The sequence below is a fragment of the Dermacentor andersoni genome, chromosome 4, assembly GCF_023375885.2.
Source record: "Dermacentor andersoni chromosome 4, qqDerAnde1_hic_scaffold, whole genome shotgun sequence".
NCBI lineage: Eukaryota > Metazoa > Arthropoda > Arachnida > Ixodida > Ixodidae > Dermacentor > Dermacentor andersoni.
The window spans coordinates 152,475,226-152,497,318 of NC_092817.1; the positions used below are offsets into that span (position 1 = coordinate 152,475,226).

The following is a 22,093-nucleotide window of genomic DNA, read 5'->3' on the forward strand; positions in this document are numbered from 1 at the left end:
CTTTTCCGCGACAGCGGGGCAGTACTGCAGCGCACGATAACGCTGCAAGCAGCGGAACCGACTCTTCATAAGGCCGATGCAGCGCTCCACCACAGACCTCATCGACGCGTGAGCTTGATTAAAACGGCCCTCCGGAGACGATAGCGCGGGATGTCCCGGAACCGGCGTGATGAGCCACGGCTCCAGTGGGTATGCACTGTCGCCTGCAGAATAAATGTAGCGCAGGAATTGCGCCGAATTCATTACAGACATTGGCTGTGGTTCACAAGCGCGTTTATATGCATTTCTGTACTCGCCAAGGAGAAACTCTCCTCTGTGGACGATCTGGGTGTCGGCGAAAATGCTCCGAAGGGCTGAGCCACGCCATACGTATGCGTCGTGACACGAGCCGGCGAAGCGAGGGTCGATTGCCAGCACTCGCATGTTCGAGTCGCACGCCTGTGAATTGCAGTATATCAGTAAATTAAGTCGCTGTCGCGAGTTTGGATGTTGTATATATCATGAGTGCATTAGGTAGAGCGTGCTTACCACCATGGTGTTCAGCGCGTAGTATCCCTTCCGACACCAGTACGTCTGCTTCTCGGCTGGGGGCAGGTCCGGGCCGGCTATAGCGATGTAGGTGCCGTCCACGCATCCTACGACGTCAGAGATGTTGCCGCTCCGCAAGAAACCTTGCTTGACGAGCGCTATCTCCGATCTCGTACGCGGAAACGACACCCAGCGCTGTTCGGTGCCGACACGGACGATTGCTTCCGATACCGCGCGAACGCAGCGGCTGACAGACGGCTGGGAAAGCGATACGGTGGCTTCGCTACCGACAGCCGTTTGGAAGCCACCGGTAGCATAAAACCGAAGGGCGCAAATCACCTGATCTTGAACGGTGAGCCCTTCTCTCTCGCGCGCCAGGTCGCCCGATAACTGTTCGCACAGCCACATCACCGTCGTTTTCGAAAGGCGAAAGTGCCTCCGAAAAGACTCGTCGGACATGGCGAACGGGTCCCGTTGTTCGCGAAGTCGCCTCTCTCCTCCGTTATCAAAAAGCAAAAAAAGCAGGCTCGCATCCATCGTAGTGCTGCGGTCTACTCCAAACAAAGGAATCGCAGAGAGAACCGTTGATGCGCGGCGACTGTATGAATCACGTGTACGCGCCGGAGCATGTTCACTTATCACACAAAACGTGAAGAGTAAGTGCAACACCACTGACGTCAGTCTGACGTTTCAGAAAGGAACCGGAAGCTAGGAGCACCGGTCGTCATCGTCATTCGTGGGCCTACAGCCAATCAGAGGCGGCCGAAGTGGACAGTCCACTAGGTGGACTCTTGCAGAATAGCCCCCCAGATCAGGATTATAGGTCGAAGTAAGGATGCAGCTGTAGGTGAATTAACAGAAGCCGTTCACATCAGGAAACTTGCGGCTTCATGTATCAGCAACACATCAGTTACCTTCTTTCTCTTGGAGAGTCAGTTTATTTTTAAAAAATTATGTGGGTGCTGTAATGCGCGCTTGTAAATGCATGTTCGTAGGTTTGTGATATACATTCAATGTACCTGTGTCCCCAATAAACACTTGAGAGTTAGCGCTCACCTTGCCTCTTCCTCCCCTTATTTTTATGCCGATTTGCGCTAACTGGCCATAGTTCTTATGGTCCGTAATACAGTATGAACCTACTAGACCAGCAACAAATGTAAGTGTGTCAGTTTCATGTTTACTTTGCAAGAAAATTTGCTCAGTGTGCATGAATTTGCTGTTCAATGCACCTTGAGAAACATGCAGAGTGCTTACACAAGACAACTGGCCAGCCAAAACACAATGAACAAAAATGTCAGTAAAAAACAGAAATATAACCACAGTGAGCATCAGGCACAAATGTACACCTAAGCAAAGCTTAGAAACTACGAACTCGAAAAAGGTGACATGCATTGCTCCTCATACATAAAACAAATAACCATGCCATAGCATTTAGTACTAGGCAATTATTAAAAATATGAAACAATTAAATATAAAAAATGAAACCACAGCATAGAGGAAGTGTCTAAGTCAAACTTACATTCCCATCTACCACTTCAAACAGCTTGGGCTCTTGAGGTGCGGAGCTTGATGCAGCAAGAGAACTGTCATCTGAAGAGGCAAATAATATTGTCACTGAATGTCCCACAAGAAAAAGTCAGCAATATTGAAGCAAATGTGAAGCACAATTAAAGCAGCAAACAGGTTACCCTAGATAAACATGCATTAATGGGACACTAATTATGCAATAGGTGGAATATTAGTTGAAAAATTAAGGTCAAAGTTCTAGTTTTCGGATTTCATGCTGCCGCCAGACTGGCAGAATGTCAGTGTGACATCATTAATTTCGAAGCATACATTTTTGTTTTTCATATTTGGACTTCGTTGCCTAAGTGCCAGAAGCTTGCCATTTTCCCCGCAGGGGCGTCTGCGTCAGCAGGCGTTTGGTGTGTTGCGACACCACGTACCCGAGCACACGAGGGTTGGACCCTCCCGCGTGTAGCCGTGCGCGGCTTAGCCGTGTCCGGGGAAAAGGGGATCCTGGGGGTTGAGCCAATGCCGGGTGTTTGGACCTTTACGGCCCCTCGGCGGCGGCAACACACCCCTTTGGCCTCGGCTTCACGTAGACGGCACCTCCAGGCTGACCCACCTGGAGGAAATCGGCAGTCACCTTTTCCTGTCCTTTTCTTCAATCTTCGTCTTTCTCTCTCACTTTCAATCTTTCCTGTCATCTCTTCGCTTCTTCTTACTTCCAGACTTCCAGGTGGCGAGGGTTAACCTGGTATAGTTATCCAACCTTGGGTATCGTATATTAGGTTATAGCGGCGATGCATAGCTGGCGTCTGCAGGTATTTTCCCGACCTTGTAGCGTCCCCTTGTTGGGCTCGGTGGTGGGTGGCCACCACCGCCGCCGAATTTTCCAAATTTTTATGGCTTAAGCTTTTCCCCTATTACCTGATCGCTCCCTGAAGAGGGGGCGCACCGATGAACAGTTCAACTTTTTCATGCAACCAAAAGTGTCCTTTCCTAAATACCATGTTCTCCACAGCCAGCACGAAACCAAGACCGTCCGAATGATATCACCATTTCTTGTAGCTAAATCTATCACTGAAGCAATAGGCCCAGGTTATAAAGTTACGAAGATGGGAAGTGGCGATCTTCTACTAGAAGTTCGTGACAAGCCACAATATGACAAACTATCAAAACTTGTAGCGTTTGGAGACATTCCCGTTTCTGTAGGACCACACAGGTCGATGAACACAGTGCGTGGTGTCATCTCAGAAGATGACCTTATCGAACTTACCGAAAGTGAATTACTAGAAGGATGGCAAGAACAGAACGTCTCCCGCAGGGGCGTCTGCGTAAGCAGGCGTTTGGTGTGTTGCGACACCACGTACCCGAGCACACGAGGGTTGGACCCTCCCGCGTGTAGCCGTGCGCGGCTTAGCCGTGTCTGGGGAAAGGGGGATCCTGGGCGTTGAGCTGATGCTGGGTGTTTGGACCTTTAAGGCCCCCCGGCGGAGGCAACACACCCCTTTGGCCTCTGCTTCGCATAGACGGCACCCCCGGACTGACCCACCCGGGGGAAATCGGTAGTTGCCTTTTCCTGTCTCTCTCTCCCTACAACCTTCGTCTCCTCCTTACTTTCCACCTTTCCTGTCTTCTTCTCATTTCTTTATTACTTCCCCCCGCAGGGGCGTCTGCGTCAGCAGGCGTTTGGTGTGTTGCGACACCACGTACCCGAGCACACGAGGGTTGGCCCCTCCCGCGTGTAGCCGTGCGCGGCTTAGCCGTGTTCGGGGAAAGGGGGATCCTGGGGGTTGAGCCGATGCTGGGTGTTCGGACCTTTAAGGCCCCCCGGCGGAGGCAACACACCGCTTTGGCCTCTGCTTCACGTAGACGGCACCCCCGGACTGACCCACCCGGGGGAAATCGGTAGTCGCCTCTTCCTGTCCCCCTCTCCAATCTTCGTCTTTCTCTCTCACTTTGAATCTTTCCTGTCTTCTCATCACTTCTCCTCACTTCCTAGTTTCCTGGCGGCAAGGGTTAACCTTGTGTAGCTAGCCAGCCTTGGTTATGCTGTATTTGGTTATAGCAGCGATGTACGGCTGGCGTTGGCAGAGTTTCTCCAGCAGGAACTTCTGTCACGTCCCCCTGTTGGGCTCCATGGTGGGTGGTCGGCATCGCGGCCGAAAACCCAACATTACTTATGGAACATGCTTTCCCTAAACTACCTGATCGCCCTCAGAAACGAGGGCGCACCGAAGAAGTATTTCAGTTTTTCGGACGCCAACTCCACAATTTTCCTCGTTTTCATGTGATCCACACAGAAAAACCAGCGAAACAAGTCCGCACAATCTCCCCGTTCCTGGTATCTAAGACCCTTACCGAAGTTTTTGGCCCAGGTTATAAGGCGTCGAGGATGGCCAGCGGTGACCTCCTCTTGGAGCTCCGCGATCAGAAACAATTTGAGAAACTGCCTAAACTAGTATCATTTGGAGAGACCCAAGTAGTAGTAACCCCGCACCGCACGATGAATACCTCACGCGGCGTTGTCTCGGACGATGATTTGCTGGAGCTCACTGAGGCTGAACTCTTGGAGGGCTTCAGTGAACAAAATGTCATAAATGTCAAAAGAATCAAGATTAGGCGAGACGGAAAAGAAATCCAAACAAAACACCTGATACTCACTTTCAGCTCAAGTGTCCTCCCCGAGTCCATCGAGGCCGGTTACATCAAACTTCGTGTTAGGCCATACGTGCCCAATCCTCTCAGATGCTTCAAGTGCCAAAGGTTCGGCCACAGTTCACAGAACTGTCGAGGCCGGCTGACATGTGTCAAGTGTAGTGACACCGAACATTCCTCCGAAACATGCCAGAAGACTCCACACTGTGTCAACTGTGATGGCGAGCACGCCGCATACTCGCGCGCCTGCCCGTCCTGGAAAAGAGAAAAAGAGATTGTGACAATCAAAGTCAAAGAAAACATATCTTTCAAGGAGGCACGTAGGCGGGTGTCATACCTGTCTAAGAGTAGCTTTGCCGATGTGGCGCGTAAGGGGGCAGCGTCACAACGGCCTCCAGCGGCTGTCCGACCCACAGGCAGTGAGTCGGCAGTTACGCCATCTGCCCCCGCAGCGGTTGCAGCTAGCGCTGCTCCGTCTACCCAGCAGACGGGGCCAACGACCCCGAAGGTGGACGCAGCCGAGGCTGCCCTAGCCTCCGAGGTTCCTTCCAGCGCTGGCAACGGCCAGCGTAGCCAAATCCCTCTGGGAGCCCCATCGACCTCCGGGCTGGTGGGTGCAGGGGTCTTGCCCTCCAAGGCGGGACTCCCTCTGAAAACTTCCCACTCGCAAGAGCACGTGTCCGGCGCCTCACAAGAGGCAATGGACACCACACCTATCCTCAAGGCGCACCAGGCGCCTAAGGAGCGTCGAGAATCGCTCGAACGCTCCGAAAAGAACAAAACACCTATTACAGGGCCTCGAAAGGGCTCTGTAATCTAAGGCATCTTTCCGTTTCCGTACACACAACACTAATTTACATTAAATATGGATACACAAATCATACAATGGAACATCAGAGGTCTTCTTAGGAACCTTGATGATTTGCAAGAACTAATCCACAAATATAATCCAAAAGTGCTGTGTTTACAGGAAACACACTTAAAATCTAAAAACACAAACTTTCTCCGAACGTATGTTACATTTCGCAAAGATCGCGATGATGCCGTCGCATCATCGGGTGGTGTTGCGATTGTCACTCATAAAAGTATAGCCTGTCAGCCCTTACAGCTACAAACGCCCCTTGAAGCAGTGGCGGTGCGAGTTGTTCTGCTAAACAAACTCATCACTATCTGCTCGCTTTATATACCCCCACATTACAAATTAACTAAACACGAATTTCAGTCCTTCATGGATGAATTGCCAGAGCCTTATGTTGTTCTTGGCGATTTTAATGCACACAATTACCTGTGGGGCGACCCTCGTATAGATGCGCGAGGACGACTTGTTGAACAATTCCTTTTCTCTTCTGGTGCGTGCATTCTGAATAAGAAAGAACCCACATATTACTGTCTTGCCAACAAATCCTTTTATTCAATAGATCTTAGCCTAGTCTCCCCGTCACTACTGCCTGAACTCGAATGGGAAGTTACAAACAATCCTTACGGAAGCGACCACTTCCCCATACTGCTACGAACACCTAAAAAGAACGAATATACACCACAGGCTCCTAAGTGGAAGATTGATACAGCTGACTGGGAGAAATTCCGAACTCTCAGCAGTATTTCATGGGATGACATGTCCTCGTTAGGAATTGATGCTGCTGTGGAATATTTTACAGCCTTCATAATAGATGCCGCATCTAAATGCATATCACAAGTAAATGGCTTGGGGTGTAAACGGCGCGTGCCGTGGTGGAACGAGGATTGTAGGATCGCTCGTAAGAAACAAAACAAAGCGTGGGGGTTGCTACGCGCCTCCCCCACTGCGGAGAATCTCATAAACTTTAAAAAAGTAAAATCCCAAGGCAGGCGAACCCGTCGACAGGCCAGAAGAGAGAGCTGGCAGAAATTTTTATCAGGTATCAACTCGTATACAGATGAGGCCAAAGTCTGGAACAGGGTTAGTAGGATAAGAGGGCGACAAACATACTCCCTCCCTTTGGTAAACACGCAAGGCGAAACCCTGCAAGACCAGGCAGATTCACTTGGGGAGCACTTTGAACGTGTGTCAAGCTCAATCAATTATTCCCAGTCCTTTCTTAAACATAAAGAAATAATAGAACGTAAGCCAATCATTCGAAAATCCAGGCAGAATGAACCGTATAACTGGCCTTTCAGTACTGCCGAGTTGAACGCTGCCTTGAACACATGCAAAGGCACTGCACCGGGACCTGACAGAGTCATGTATGACATGATTAGAAACCTACATACTGACACACAAGTTACACTACTTACACTATTCAACACCATTTGGGCTTCCGGATACCTCCCATCGACATGGAAGGAAGCGATTGTGGTTCCTGTTCTGAAGCACGGGAAAGACCCCTCCTTGGCGGCAAGTTACCGTCCGATAGCTCTAACTAATTGTCTGTGTAAGCTTTTTGAAAAAATGATAAATCGCAGACTTATACATTTCCTTGAGCTCAACAAAATGCTCGATCCTTATCAGTGTGGATTCCGAGAAGGGCGGTCAACAACAGATCATCTTGTGCGCATTGAAGGATATATTCGTGATGCCTTTGTACACAAACAGTACTTCCTCTCCATATTCCTTGATATGGAGAAGGCATATGATACAACATGGCGTTACGGGATCCTGCGAGATTTGTCGGGAATGGGCATCTGTGGAAATATGTTGAAAATAATTGAAAGCTATTTGTCCAATCGTACCTTCCGTGTAAAAGTTGGCAATGCACTGTCACGTCCCTTTACCCAGGAAACTGGTGTACCCCAGGGAGGCGTGCTCAGCTGCACTCTCTTTATCGTTAAGATGAACACCCTACGTGCTTCACTACCACCTGCCATTTTTTATTCTGTATACGTAGACGATATACAAATAGGCTTCAAATCCTGCAACCTCACAGTATGCGAAAGACAGGTACAGCAAGGCTTGAACAAGGTTTCTGAGTGGGCAGACCAAAACGGATTCAAAGTCAACCCCCACAAAAGTTCTTGTGTTCTCTTCACAAGAAAGAGAGGCCTGGTCCCAGATCCTTGTGTAGAACTGGGCGGACAACAAATTCCTGTAAACAAAGATCACAAATTTCTTGGTGTTATACTTGACTCCAGGCTTACTTTCATTCCGCACATAAAACATCTGAAAGAAAAATGTCTTAGAACAATGAACTTACTTAAAATCCTATCCCACACAACGTGGGGTAGCGACAGACAGTGTTTGTTGAATATTTACAAGAGCCTTGTTCGATCACGGTTAGATTATGGTGCCGTAGCATATCACTCTGCCGCACCGAGCGCACTTAAGATGTTAGACCCCGTTCACCATCTGGGTATCCGTTTGGCCACTGGCGCATTTAGGACAAGCCCTGTTGAAAGCCTATATGTAGAGTCAGATGAGTGGCCACTCCATCTTCAAAGAACAAACATCAGCTTAACATATTTTCTCAAGGTTCGCTCTAATAAGGAACATCCGTGTTTCACAACCGCTAACGACTTGACGTGTGAAACACTTTTTCATAACAGACCCTCTATGAGACTCCCTTTCTCACTGCGTGCAAGAGAACTTTGCACGGAAATGGATGTCCCAGTTCTCGAGCAACGCTTAATGCCTCCAGCTAAGCTAGTACCACCCTGGGAGTGGCAGCTGATAGAGTGTGACACATCCTTTATAGAGGTTACTAAACATGCGCCAGAGCCACATATCAAAATGCATTTCTTGGAGCTCCAGCACAAGTACTCGTGCGCAGAGTTTTACACAGACGCTTCTAAGTCGCATGCCGGGGTGTCCTACGCAGCCATTGGTCCATCCTTCTCGGAATCCGGTGTACTGCACCCTGAAACAAGTATATTTACGGCTGAGGCGCATGCACTATTGTTGGCTGTGAAACATATCAGAAAATCAAATATTCAAAAGACAATTTTATTTACAGACTCCCTAAGTGTCGTAAAAGCCTTGAAGTCACACTGTAAACACAGAAACCCCGTAATAACTGAGCTCTATTCCATTCTCTGTAGAGCGTATATGTCTAACCAGCATGTCATTATATGCTGGGTGCCCGGACATAGGGGCATTGAGGGTAACGTTCTAGCGGACCAGATGGCCACATCCATTTCATTGCATGCAGTTAGTCCTACTGCTTCGGTCCCTGTCACAGATCTGAAACCTTTCTTAAGAAGAAAACTGCGAAACCACTGGCAACGTATGTGGGACGCAGAAGTAAATAACAAACTGCACGTGATAAAACCACAGTTAGGTTCTTGGCCCCCCGTAACAAAATCACGGCGAACAGATGTCCTATTCTGTCGCCTGAGAATAGGACACACATTTGGCACGCATAACTTTCTACTCACTGAAAATGATCCTCCAACCTGCGGTAGATGCGGGGAGAGGCTGACCGTCCTCCACGTCCTCCTGGAGTGTCGGGCAGCCGAATCTGAAAGAAGAAAACATTTTTCCCTAGCATACCGGCAGCACATCCCCCTACATCCCGTAATGCTACTCGGTCCAGAACCTTTATTTGACACCAACACAGTCCTAAGTTTTCTGAAAGATGTTGTCTTGCATGTTTTTAGCCCCACGTGTTCGTAGCGGGTCCTCTCTTCAGAGGATGCCGCTGTGATAGCTCTTTCGTATAGCACGCGCCTCTAGGCCCTTGTGTTTCAAGGGCTCCGGTGAGGCAGTAGTGCTCCAGGTAATTTTACTATCTCATATATCTTTTATTCTGCATCATTCTTTTACGATGGATTTTAATGTTCAAAGTATTCGTCATGAGTCATCGCCATAATTTTATAGCACGTAGATTTTACGCACTTTACAGCGACAATTTTTAGGCCAGTTTACAGCCAAGTCACATCTCCATAATACATCGTCAACATCACCACTTGTCATGGCGCTCTTTGGCCACACCTGGCCCTTGCGCCATTAAACACCACATATCATCATCATCATCTTTATTACTTCCGACCTTCCTGGCAGCAAGAGTTAACCTTGTGTGAGTAGCCAACCTTGGTTATATCATATTTGGTTATAGCGGTAGCGTACAGCTGGCGCTTGTAGGCCCTGTTTTACAGGCCCTGCAGCGTCCCCTTGTTGGGCTCCATGGTGGGTGGCTGGCGCTACTGCCGAAAAATACACTCCCACTAATGGCTAGTTCTTTCCCTCCACTATCTGATCGCTCCCTGATAAGGGGGCGATGTAATCCACTCTGAAAAACAAGGAAAACAAGCTCGAACAATCTCACCTTTTGTTGTTTCAAAAACTCTAACTCAGGCATTTGGACCAGGATATAAAGCATCAAAGATGGCTAGCGGCGATCTCCTTTTGGAGCTGCGCGACAAAAAACAACACGAGAAACTGCCTAACCTTCTATCATTTGGAGAAGTCCCAGTCACAGTTACCCCGCACCGCACGATGAACACCACCCGTGGTGTAGTTTCGGATGATGACCTGATGGAACTTACGGACGCTGAACTATTAGAAGGCTGGAGCGACCAAAACGTAATCAATGTTAAGAGAATTCTGCTAAGGCGCGATGGAAAAGAGATCAAAACAAAACATCTAATTCTCACCTTTGGTTCAAGTGTGCTCCCTGAGAGTATTGAGACAGGATATGTGAAGCTCCGGGTCAGACCATATGTCCCAAACCCTCTGAGATGTTTTAAATGCCAGCGATTTGGCCACAGCTCATCGAACTGCCGCGGCCGCCAAACCTGTGCAAAATGCAGTGCTCATGAGCCCTCCGCTGAATCGTGTGAAAACACTCTCCACTGTGTGAACTGTGATGGGGAGCACGCCGCGTACTCGCGGTCGTGCCCATCTTGGAAAAAAGAGAAAGAGATTGTAACGATCAAAGTAAAAGAAAACATAAGTTTCAAAGAAGCACGCAGGCGGGTATCCTTCCTGCCAAAGCACACCTTTGCCGATGTGGCGCGTCAGGGGGCAGCGCCACAACGGCCTCCGGCGGCTGTCCGACCCACACCCAGCGAGGCGGCAGTGACGCCATCCGCCCCCCCGGCGGCTGCAGCTGACGCTGCTACGCCAACACAGCAGACGGGGCCATCGACCCCGAAGGTGGGCGCAGCCGAGGCTGCCTCAAGCTCCCCGGCCCCTTCCAGCGCTGGCAACAGCCGGCGCAGCCAAATCCCTCAGGGAGCCCCATCGACCTCCGGGCTGGTGGGCGCAGGGGTCTTGCCCTCCAAGGCGGGACTCTCTCGGGAAACATCTCGCTCGCAAGAGCACGTGTCCGGCGCCTCACAAGAGGCAATGGACACTACACCTATTCTCAAGGCGCACCAAGCGCCTAAGGAGCGGCGAGGCTCCCTCGAACGCTCCAGAAAGAGCAGAACCCCCGTTACAGGGCCTCGAAAGAGCCCTGTAACCTAAGGCAGAACCTCCCTTTCCGTACACACAGCACTTATTTACATTAAATATGGATACACAAATTATTCAATGGAACATTAGAGGTCTCCTTACAAACCTTGATGATTTGCAAGAACTCATCCACAAACATAATCCAAAGGTGCTGTGTTTACAGGAAACACATTTAAAATCCAGACACACAAACTTTCTCCGTACGTATGTTACGTTTCGCAAAGATCGCGATGATGCCGTCGCATCATCGGGTGGTGTTGCGATTCTCACTCATAAAAATATAGCATGTCAACCTTTACAGCTTCGAACGCCCCTTGAAGCAGTGGCGGTGCGAGTTGTTCTGCTAAACAAACTCATCACTATTTGCTCGCTTTATATACCCCCACATTACAAGTTAACTAAACATGAATTTCAGTCCTTTATAGATGAATTTCCAGAACCCTATGTTGTTCTTGGCGACTTCAATGCACACAACTACCTGTGGGGCGACCCTCGTATAGATGCGCGAGGACGTCTTATCGAACAGTTCCTTTTCTCTTCTGGTGCTTGTCTTCTGAATAAGAAGGAAGCGACATACTATTCTCTTGCAAACAGAACATTTTCTTCAATAGATCTTAGCCTAGTCTCCCCGTCACTACTGTCTGAACTTGAATGGGAAGTCAACGACAATCCTTACGGGAGCGACCACTTCCCTATACTACTAAGAACATATAAAGAAAAGGAATGTCTACCACAGGCTCCCAGGTGGAAAATCGATACAGCCGACTGGGAGAAATTCCGAACTCTCACCAGGATCTCATGGAATGACATGTCCTCTTTAGAAATTGATGCTGCCGTTCAGTACTTTACAGCCTTCATTATAGATGCCGCATCTAAATGCATATCTGAAGTAAACGGTTTCGCATGCAAACGGCGCGTCCCGTGGTGGAACGACAAATGTAGGACCGCCCGTAAGAAACAAAACAAAGCGTGGGGGTTGCTACGCACCTCTCCCACTGCGGAGAATCTTATTAACTTTAAGAAAGCAAAATCCGAAGGAAGGAGAACGCGCCGACAGGCCAGTAGAGAGAGTTGGCAGAAGTTTTTATCGGGTATCAACTCTTATACAGAGGAGGGGAAAGTCTGGAACAGGGTTAACAGGATAAAAGGACGACAAACTTATTCACTCCCCCTGGTAAACACTCAAGGCGATACCCTGCTTGAACGAGCAGACTCACTTGGGGAGCACTTTCAGAGCGTGTCAAGTTCCACCAATTATTCAAACCCCTTTCTCAAATATAAACAAATAGAAGAATGCAAGCCACTCATAAGAAAGTGTCGGCAGGATGAACCGTACAACCGCCCCTTTAGTATTGCAGAGTTGAGAGCTGCCTTGAGCGCATGCAAGAGCTCTGCACCAGGATCTGACAGAATCATGTACGAAATGCTGAAAAACTTACACAATGACACGCAAGTGACACTACTTACACTCTTCAACACTATCAGGGACGCAGGGTACCTTCCGACCGCATGGAAAGAAGCCATTGTGGTCCCTGTTTTAAAACAAGGGAAAGATCCTTCCTCAGTGGCAAGCTACCGCCCGATAGCCCTCATAAGTTGCATGTGTAAGGTATTTGAAAAAATGATAAATCGGCGACTGATCCATTTCCTTGAACAGAACAAAATGCTTGATCCTTATCAGTGTGGCTTCCGAGAAGGGCGCTCCACAACCGACCATCTTGTACGCATTGAAGGAAATATCCGGGACGCATTTATACATAAACAGTTCTTCCTCTCGATATTTCTCGATATGGAAAAGGCCTATGACACGACGTGGCGATACGGGATCTTGCGAGACTTATCGGAAATGGGCATTCATGGTAATATGCTAAACATAATAAAAAACTACTTGTCCAATCGTACCTTCCGGGTGAAAGTCGGCAATGTGCTGTCACGTCCTTTTACACAAGAAACTGGTGTACCCCAGGGAGGCGTGCTCAGTTGCACACTTTTTATTGTTAAAATGACAACGCTTCGTGCTTCCTTACCACCAGCCATTTTGTATTCCGTCTATGTGGATGACATTCAAATAGGCTTCAAATCCTGTAACCTCACAGTATGTGAGAGACAGGTACAGCATGGTTTGAACAAGGTGTCAGGGTGGGCAGAGAAAAATGGTTTTAAAATCAATCCTCAAAAAAGTTCTTGTGTGCTGTTTACAAGGAAGAGAGGCCTAGTTCCGGATCCTTGCTTACAAATGTGTGGACAACTGATTCCTGTAAACAAAGAGCACAAATTTCTAGGTATTATACTCGACAATAGACTCACTTTCGTCCCACACATTAAACAACTCAAAGAAAAGTGTCTGAAAACAATGAACCTAATGAAACTTCTATCCCAGACTACGTGGGGTAGTGACAGGAAGTGCCTAATGAATCTGTATAAGAGCCTCATCCGGTCACGATTAGATTATGGTGCCGTGGTATATAACTCTGCCGCCCCAAGCGCGCTAAAGATGCTAGACCCGGTTCACCATCTAGGCATCCGTTTAGCCACGGGCGCTTTCAGAACAAGCCCAATTGAAAGCTTATATGCCGAATCGAATGAATGGTCTCTCCACCTACAGAGATCATACAACAGCTTTACATATTTCCTTAAAATACGCTCCAATCCAGAACATCCATGTTTTCATACCGTTACCGATATGACGTGCGCTACACTTTTCAGCAATCGCCCCTCCATAAGACAGCCTTTCTCGCTGCGTGTGAAGGAGATTAGCGATGAAATGCGTGTCCCACTCCTCGAGCATCGCTTAATGCACCTAACCAAGCTCTTACCTCCTTGGGAGTGGCAGGTGATACAATGTGACATATCCTTTATAAAAGTTACAAAGCACGCTCCTGAGGCCGAAATTAGAATGCATTTCCTAGAACTGCAGTACAAACACTCCTGCGCAGCGTTCTACACAGACGCTTCGAAGTCAAATGCCGGGGTATCCTATGCAGCCGTCGGCCCATCCTTCTCGGAATCCGATGTACTGCATCCGGAAACAAGCATCTTTACGGCCGAGGCCTACGCATTACTCTCTGCTGTGAAGCATATAAGAACAAAACTCACAAAAGCAGCGATCTATACAGACTCCCTAAGCGTCGTGAAGGCCCTAATGTCACTCTACAAACGTAAAAATCCCGTATTCAATGATCTGTATTCGGTATTGTGTAAGGCGTACTCATCTAACCAGAACATCATAATATGCTGGGTCCCTGGCCATAGGGGAATCGAAGGTAACGTACTCGCGGACGAGATGGCCACGTCAATCACATCGCAAGCTGTTAACCCTACCGCTGAGGTGCTTGTCACAGACCTGAGGCCTTTCTTACGAAATAAACTGCGACATCACTGGCAGTGCACGTGGGACGCGCAAACAAATAACAAACTGCACGTTATAAAGCCCCAGTTAGGTTCTTGGCCCTCCCCAACAAAATCTCGGCGAACAGATGTCCTATTCTGTCGCCTCAGAATAGGACACACATTTGGCACCCATAGTTACCTGCTTACTGAAAGTGAACCTCCAACCTGTGGCAGATGCGGTGAGAGGCTTACCGTCCTCCACGTGCTCCTGGAGTGTCGGGAAGCCGAAACGGAGAGAAAGAAACATTTTCCGCTTGCTTACCATTATAACATCCCTCTACACCCGGCTATGTTTCTCGGCGAGGAACTGCTTTTTGACACCAAGGCAATCCTCAACTATTTAAATGATGTCGTACTACACGTTATATGCCCATTAAATTCGTAGAGCATCCTCGCTCCAGAGGATGCCACTGCGATAACAGTTTTGCATAGCACATGCCTCCAGGCCCTTGTTCTTCAAGGGCTCTAAGGAGGCAGCAGTGCTCTAGCATATCTTATAACCATATATATATTTTACACATCGTATCATTCTTTTTAAATGCACCTTAAATGTTCATAGTACACGTCATCAGACATCGCCATAATCTTATTCTACAGATTTTGCGCACTTTAGCGCTAACATTTTTAAGGCCCCTCTACAGCCACGTCACACCAACTTCATCGAACTCATGATTTCATTGCAAACTCATTAACACGGACATGGCGCTCTTTGGCCATAACTGGCCCTTGCGCCATTAAAAACCACATATCATCATAACTTTTATCCCACACTTAAAATATCTGAAAATGAAATGCTTGAAGACAATGAATCTACTGAAGCTCTTATCCCGCACATCTTGGGGAAGTGATAGAAGATGCCTCTTGAGCCTGTACAAAAGCCTTATACGGTCACGTCTTGACTACGGAGCCATTGTGTATAACTCTGCCACGCCTAGTGCTTTGAAGATGCTCGATTCCGTCCACCACTTGGGTATCCGTCTCGCTACTGGTGCTTTCAGGACTAGCCCCGTAGAAAGCCTGTATGCTGAAGCTAACGAATGGTCCCTATATCTTCAAAGAACATATTTAACTCTCTCTTACGCCCTCAAGGTCAAATCAGATTCCCATCATCCATGCCATTCACTTATTTGCGACTTGTCTACGGCTAGACTTTTCCGTAATCGCCCAGGCACTAGACCTCCTTTGTCCCTTCGGTTGGAAGCATTGTCCGAAGAAACTGGTGCGCCGATTTTAGAGAATGTCATAATGGCAACTACGCGGCTTCCACCGCCTTGGGAGTGGAAGACTATCGAGTGTGACGTCTCGTTTGCAGAAATATCAAAACGAGCGCCTGAGGCACACATACGGTCACATTTTCTTGAGCTTCAGGAGAAATATTCTTTTGCTGAATTCTACACAGATGCCTCTAAGTCCCCTTCTGGTGTTGCCTACGCAGCACTAGGACCAGCATTTTTAATATCCGGTACATTGAACCCACATACATGTATTTTTACAGCGAAAGCGTATGCAATACTCTCTGCAATAAAGCACATCAAGCAAACCAATCTTACTAGGGCTATTGTGTACACAGACTCATTGAGTGTAGTCCGAGCCCTAATGAATGTACGTATACATAAAAACACTGTCTTTAATGAACTGTATACATTGCTGTGCTCAGCTTATAGTACTAGACAAACGATCATCCTATGCTGGGTACCTGGCCACTGTGGTATAAAAGGCAACGAAGCTGCTGACGAGAAAGCTACTTCAGTAGCTTTTAGTGACACGGATATAAACATACCCATCCCAGCCACAGATCTTAAAGCATACTTGGGTCACAAGCTGAAAATACACTGGCAGCAACAGTGGAATGCTCAGATATCAAATAAACTGCACTTGATAAAACCCAAATTAGGATATTGGGTATCAGAGAGAACATCACGATATCACGAAGTGCTCCTTTGTCGATTAAGAATAGGACACACTTACGGCACCCACTCTTACCTCTTGACTGGGGGGTATCCTCCGACTTGTAGTAAGCGCGGCCAAAACCTCACAGTCCTGCACGTTCTCATTCAATGCCCTGCAATAGAAACACAGAGGAAAAAGTATTTCATTTCCGCATATCGCGAAAATATTCCTCTCCACCCGAAATTTTTCTCGGCAATGAACCGCTTTTTAATCCGAAACTAGTTTTAGCGTTTTTAGGTGAAACAGACACTCTCGAAATCATTTGGCCAGGACATTTTTAGCTCACGTATAACAGCCTTTTACTCAAAGGCTTTCTTGAATCTAAAGTGTCAATGCTATGTTTTATTGCATCATGCTTTTAACGAAACCCCATTACCATAGCCCACAGCATTACTTAGAGTCATGATTTTAACAACTATATATTTTACGCCATCAAACGCGACCGATTTTAGGCCTTTTTACAGCCATGTCACATATACCATGAGAAATTCATTGTCTAATTCATTGCCTGCAGGGTGCCCCATCGACCTCTGGGCTGGTCGGCGCAGGGGTCTTGCCCTCCAAGGCAGGACTCTCTCTTGTAATTTCTCGCTCGCAAGAGCACGTGTCCGGCGCCTCACAAGAGGCAATGGACACTACACCCATCCTCAAGGCGCACCAAGCGCCTAAGGAGCGGCGAGGCTCCCTCGAACGCTCCAAAAAGAACAAAACCCCTATTACAGGGCCTCTAAAGGGTTCTGTAATCTAAGGCATCCCGTCCGTTTCCGTAAACACAGCACCAATTTATTTTAAATATGGATACACAAATCATTCAATGGAACATTAGAGGTCTCCTTACAAACCTTGATGATTTGCAAGAACTCATCCACAAACATAATCCAAAAGTGCTGTGTTTACAGGAAACACATTTAAAATCCAGACACGCAAACTTTCTCCGTACGTATGTTACGTTTCGCAAAGATCGCGATGATGCCGTCTCATCATCGGGTGGTGTTGCGATTCTCACTCATAAAAGTATAGCATGTCAACCTTTACAGCTTCGAACGCCCCTTGAAGCAGTGGCGGTGCGAGTTGTTCTGCTAAACAAACTCATCACTATTTGCTCGCTTTATATACCCCCACATTACAAATTAACTAAACATGAATTTCAGTCCCTTATAGATGAACTGCCAGAACCCTATGTTGTTCTTGGCGACTTCAATGCGCACAGCTCCCTGTGGGGCGACTCTCGTATAGATGCGCGAGGTCGTCTTGTTGAACAGTTCCTTTTTTCTTGTGGTGCGTGCCTTTTGAATAAGAAGGAACCCACATATTACTCTCTAGCAAACCGATCCTTTTCGTCAATAGATCTTAGTATAGTCTCCCCGTCTCTACTGCTTGAACTCGAATGGGAAGTTGCCAACAATCCTTACGGCAGCGACCACTTCCCTATACTGCTAAGATCACCTAAAGAAAACGAATATCCACCACACGCTCCTAGGTGGAAGATTGAGACGGCTGACTGGGAGAAATTTCGATCTCTTACTAGTATCTCATGGGCTGACATGTCTCCGTTAGAAATTGATGCTGCAGTGGAGTTTTTCACAGCCTTCATAATAGATGCCGCATCTAAATGCATATCACAAGTAAATGGCCTCTCGTGCAAACGGCGCGTCCCGTGGTGGACCGACGATTGTAGGATCGCACGTAAAAAACAAAACAAAGCGTGGGGGTTGCTACGCGCCTCCCCCACTGCGGAGAATCTCATCAATTTTAAGAAAGTAAAATCACAAGGCAGGCGAACCCGCCGACAGGCCAGAAGAGACAGTTGGCAGAAGTTTTTAACGGGTATAAACACGTATACAGATGAGGCCAAAGTCTGGAACAGGGTAAATAGCATAAGAGGGCGACAAACATACTCCCTCCCTTTGGTAAACACACAAGGCGATACACTGCAAGACCAGGCTGATGCTCTCGGTGAACACTTCGAGCGCGTGTCTAGCTCCACTCAGTATTCGGCGAACTTTCTTAAACGTAAAGCAATAGAAGAACTTAAGCCACTGAATCGGAAATCCGTCCCAAACGATCCGTATAATCGTCCTTTTACGATTGCCGAACTTAAAACCTCCTTGTCAGTATGTCGGAGCTCTGCACCGGGCCCCGATAGAATCATGTATGATATGCTTAAACACCTGCAATCCGACGCACAAATCACGCTACTTACACTTTTCAATGCTCTCTGGGCTGCTGGTTATCTCCCATCGAAGTGGAAGGAGGCTATTGTGATCCCCATATTAAAGCATGGTAAAGACACTTCATTGCTCACTAGCTACCGTCCCATAGCGCTTACAAGCTGCCTCTGTAAGCTTTTCGAAAAAATGATCAATCGCCGTCTGATACATCTCCTAGAGTCTAGTAAAATGCTTGACCCATTTCAATGCGGTTTTAGGGAAGGGCGATCTACAACCGACCATCTCGTGCGCATCGAAGCGAGCATTCGCGATGCCTTCGTACACAAACAATCTTTCTTATCTGTATTTCTGGATATGGAAAAAGCGTACGACACAACCTGGCGGTACGGTATCCTGCGCGACCTTTCGGTGCTGGGCATCCGCGGTAATATGTTAACTATCATAGAGAGCTACCTAGCGAACCGTACATTTCGGGTTAAAATAGGTCCTGCACTGTCGCGTACATTCATACAGGAAACTGGGGTACCCCAGGGTGGAGTACTAAGCTGCACGCTCTTTCTCGTAAAGATGAACACGCTTCGGGCATCATTACCACCAGCTATTTTTTATTCCGTCTACGTAGACGATATACAAATAGGTTTCAAATCCTGCAATCTCACAGTCTGCGAGAGACAGGTACAGCAGGCCCTAAACAAGGTGTCCATGTGGGCAGATCAAAATGGATTTAAAATCAACCCCCACAAAAGTTCCTGTGTTCTCTTCACAAGAAAGAGAGGCCTGGTCCCAGATCCTTGTGTAGAACTGGGCGGACAACAAATTCCTTTTAACAAAGAGCACAAATTTCTAGGTGTTATACTTGACTCCAAGCTTACATTCATTTCACACATAAAATGTCTAAAAACAAAATGTCTAAAAACAATGAACCTACTTAAAATCCTATCCCACACTTCATGGGGTAGTGACAGGAGGTGCCTGTTGAATCTTTACAAGAGCCTAGTTAGATCACGGTTAGATTACGGTGCCGTAGTATATCATTCTGCTGCACCTAGTGCGCTAAAAATGTTAGACCCCGTTCATCATCTGGGTATCCGCCTCGCCACTGGCGCATTTAGAACAAGCCCTGTAGAAAGTCTATATGCAGAGTCAGACGAATGGTCACTACATTTTCAGAGAACGTACATAAGCTTTACCTATTTTCTCAATGTGCGCTCCAATAAAGAACATCCGTGTTTCAAAACTGTTAATGACTTAACGTGTCAAACACTTTTTAATAATAAACCCTCCATGAGACTTCCTTTCTCACTGCGTGCAAGAGAACTTAGCACGGAAATGGATGTCCCTGTTCTCGAACATCGCCTAATGCCTCCAACTAAGCTATTACCGCCCTGGGAGTGGCAGGTGATAGACTGTGACGTATCCTTTGCAGAGGTCACAAAACACGCACCTGATATCGAAATCGCTATGCATTTCCGCGAACTTCAATCGAAGTACAACTGCTCTGAATTCTATACAGACGCGTCTAAATCACATGCTGGTGTATCTTATGCTGCTGTTGGTCCCTCTCTTTCTATATCTGACTTACTGAACCCGCAAACAAGTATCTTCACTGCAGAAGCTTATGCAGTACTGTCTGCAGTAAGACATATACAGAAATTAAAACTCGACAGAGCAATTGTATACACAGACTCGCTAAGTCTCGTAAAAGCGTTAATTTCATTACAAAAGCCTAAAAATCCTGTATTCATTGAACTTTACTCCCTCTTATGCAGTATTTATATATCACATATACATATAGTAATATGCTGGGTACCTGGCCATAGAGGTATCGAGGGTAATGTACTGGCTGATAGAATGGCCACACCACTCACATCACTAAACACTTCTTCTGCAGCTGCTGTCCCGGTCACAGATCTGAGGCCTTTCTTGCGTAAGAAACTGCGACAACACTGGCAACGCATGTGGAACGCAGAAATAAACAATAAACTGCACATTATAAAGCCACAGCTAGGTTTTTGGCCCTCGCCATCAAAATCACGGCGAACAGATGTCCTATTCTGCCGCCTCAGAATAGGACACACATTTGGTACACACAATTTTCTCCTTACTGGAAATGAACCGCCAACCTGTGGTCGATGTGGTGAGAGGCTGACCGTCCTCCACGTCCTCTTGGAGTGTCGCGAAGCCGAACCTGAAAGAAAGAAGCATTTTCCCCTAGCATATCGTTATTGCATACCTCTTCACCCAGCTATGTTTCTTGGCAAAGAACAATTTTTCAACACCAAAGTAGTCCTCAATTTTTTAAATGAGGTTGTCCTACATGTTATGAGCCCAATAAATTCGTAGCGCATCCTCTCTCCAGAGGATGCCGCTGTGATAGTTGTTTTATATAGCACATGCCTCCAGGCCCTTGTGTCTCAAGGGCTCTAACGAGGCCATGATGCTCTAGTTAATTTTAGAAACCTATGCATTTCTTTATATCATATCATTATTTTGCAATGCACCTTAATGCACATAGTACACGTCATTTGTCATCGCCATAATTTTATTACACGTACATTTTACGCACTTTACAGTGACTATATTTTAGGCCCCTTTACAGCCACGTCACCTCAACTTCACAGAATTCATAACTCCACTGCGAAATCACTAACACTTGCATGGCGCTCTTTGGCCATACCTGGCCCTTGCGCCAATAAAAACCACACATTCATTCATTCATTCATTGCCTGCATCATTCACAATGAACCGCTAACATTACCTTTGTCATGGCGCTCTTTGGCCATACCTGGCCCTTGCGCCATAAAACACTACACATCATCAGTGATATTTTTTCGGTGAGAAAAGCTTGAGCATGAACCTGAGTAATTTCTGAACCCGCAAAAAAAAACGAAAAATTCGCATATAAGACGCACCCTTGTATAGGACGCACCAGCAAGATTTTTGGAAAAAAAACCGCGTCTTATACACCGGAAAATACGGTACCAATCTTGTTGAGGAGGGCATCCGTCAGCCTTCTTGACCTCTCTCGCTCCTCTTCCAACAGCCGAGCAAGCTCCTCTTTCTCAGCTTCTATATTTTGTAGTTCTTTCTCCAGGTCCTCAATTCTTGCTTCCATCTTCTTCCACTCAATTTCATGGGAAGCTCTTTTATCTTTCTTGCTTTTAGTGTGATTTTCAACAGATTCTTTGCTCTCATCTTCAAAGTCTTGAAACAGCAATAATACATGACACCATGAACCTTGGGAGAATGACGAGACTTCTCAAGAGCAAACTATGAATAATACTTGAACTGCGCTATGAACAATACAATAACGATACAAACTATGAAGAAGTCACTTAGTTGCATGCGTATGCAAGCCAATAATTTACTACCAGAAATCAGAACCAGACATCACCAAGTTATCTCTGATTAGCAGTGTTAACCAGAATCAAAGGAAATATGTGCTGCAATAAAAATCCATAAATGTGTATCAGCCAATCGACAGCGCACTTCTGGCAAACCAGGCAACACCTGTACTGGTATT

The 22,093-nt window shown here is 47.0% G+C and overlaps 1 protein-coding gene and 1 long non-coding RNA gene across 2 annotated transcripts in view; both read right to left on the minus strand.

The window, feature by feature from the left end:
* LOC140217386 (BEN domain-containing protein 5-like) overlaps positions 1–22,093 on the minus strand; it is a 386,196-nt gene that overhangs the window by 16,775 nt on the left and 347,328 nt on the right. The gene's annotated exons all lie outside the window — the stretch shown is intronic.
* LOC140217145 (uncharacterized) lies at positions 13,027–21,988 on the minus strand. Its single transcript, XR_011893653.1, has 3 exons — positions 21,553–21,988; positions 16,433–16,511; positions 13,027–13,314 (listed from the first exon to the last, which is right to left on the minus strand). It is a non-coding gene; the product is annotated as an uncharacterized lncRNA (long non-coding RNA).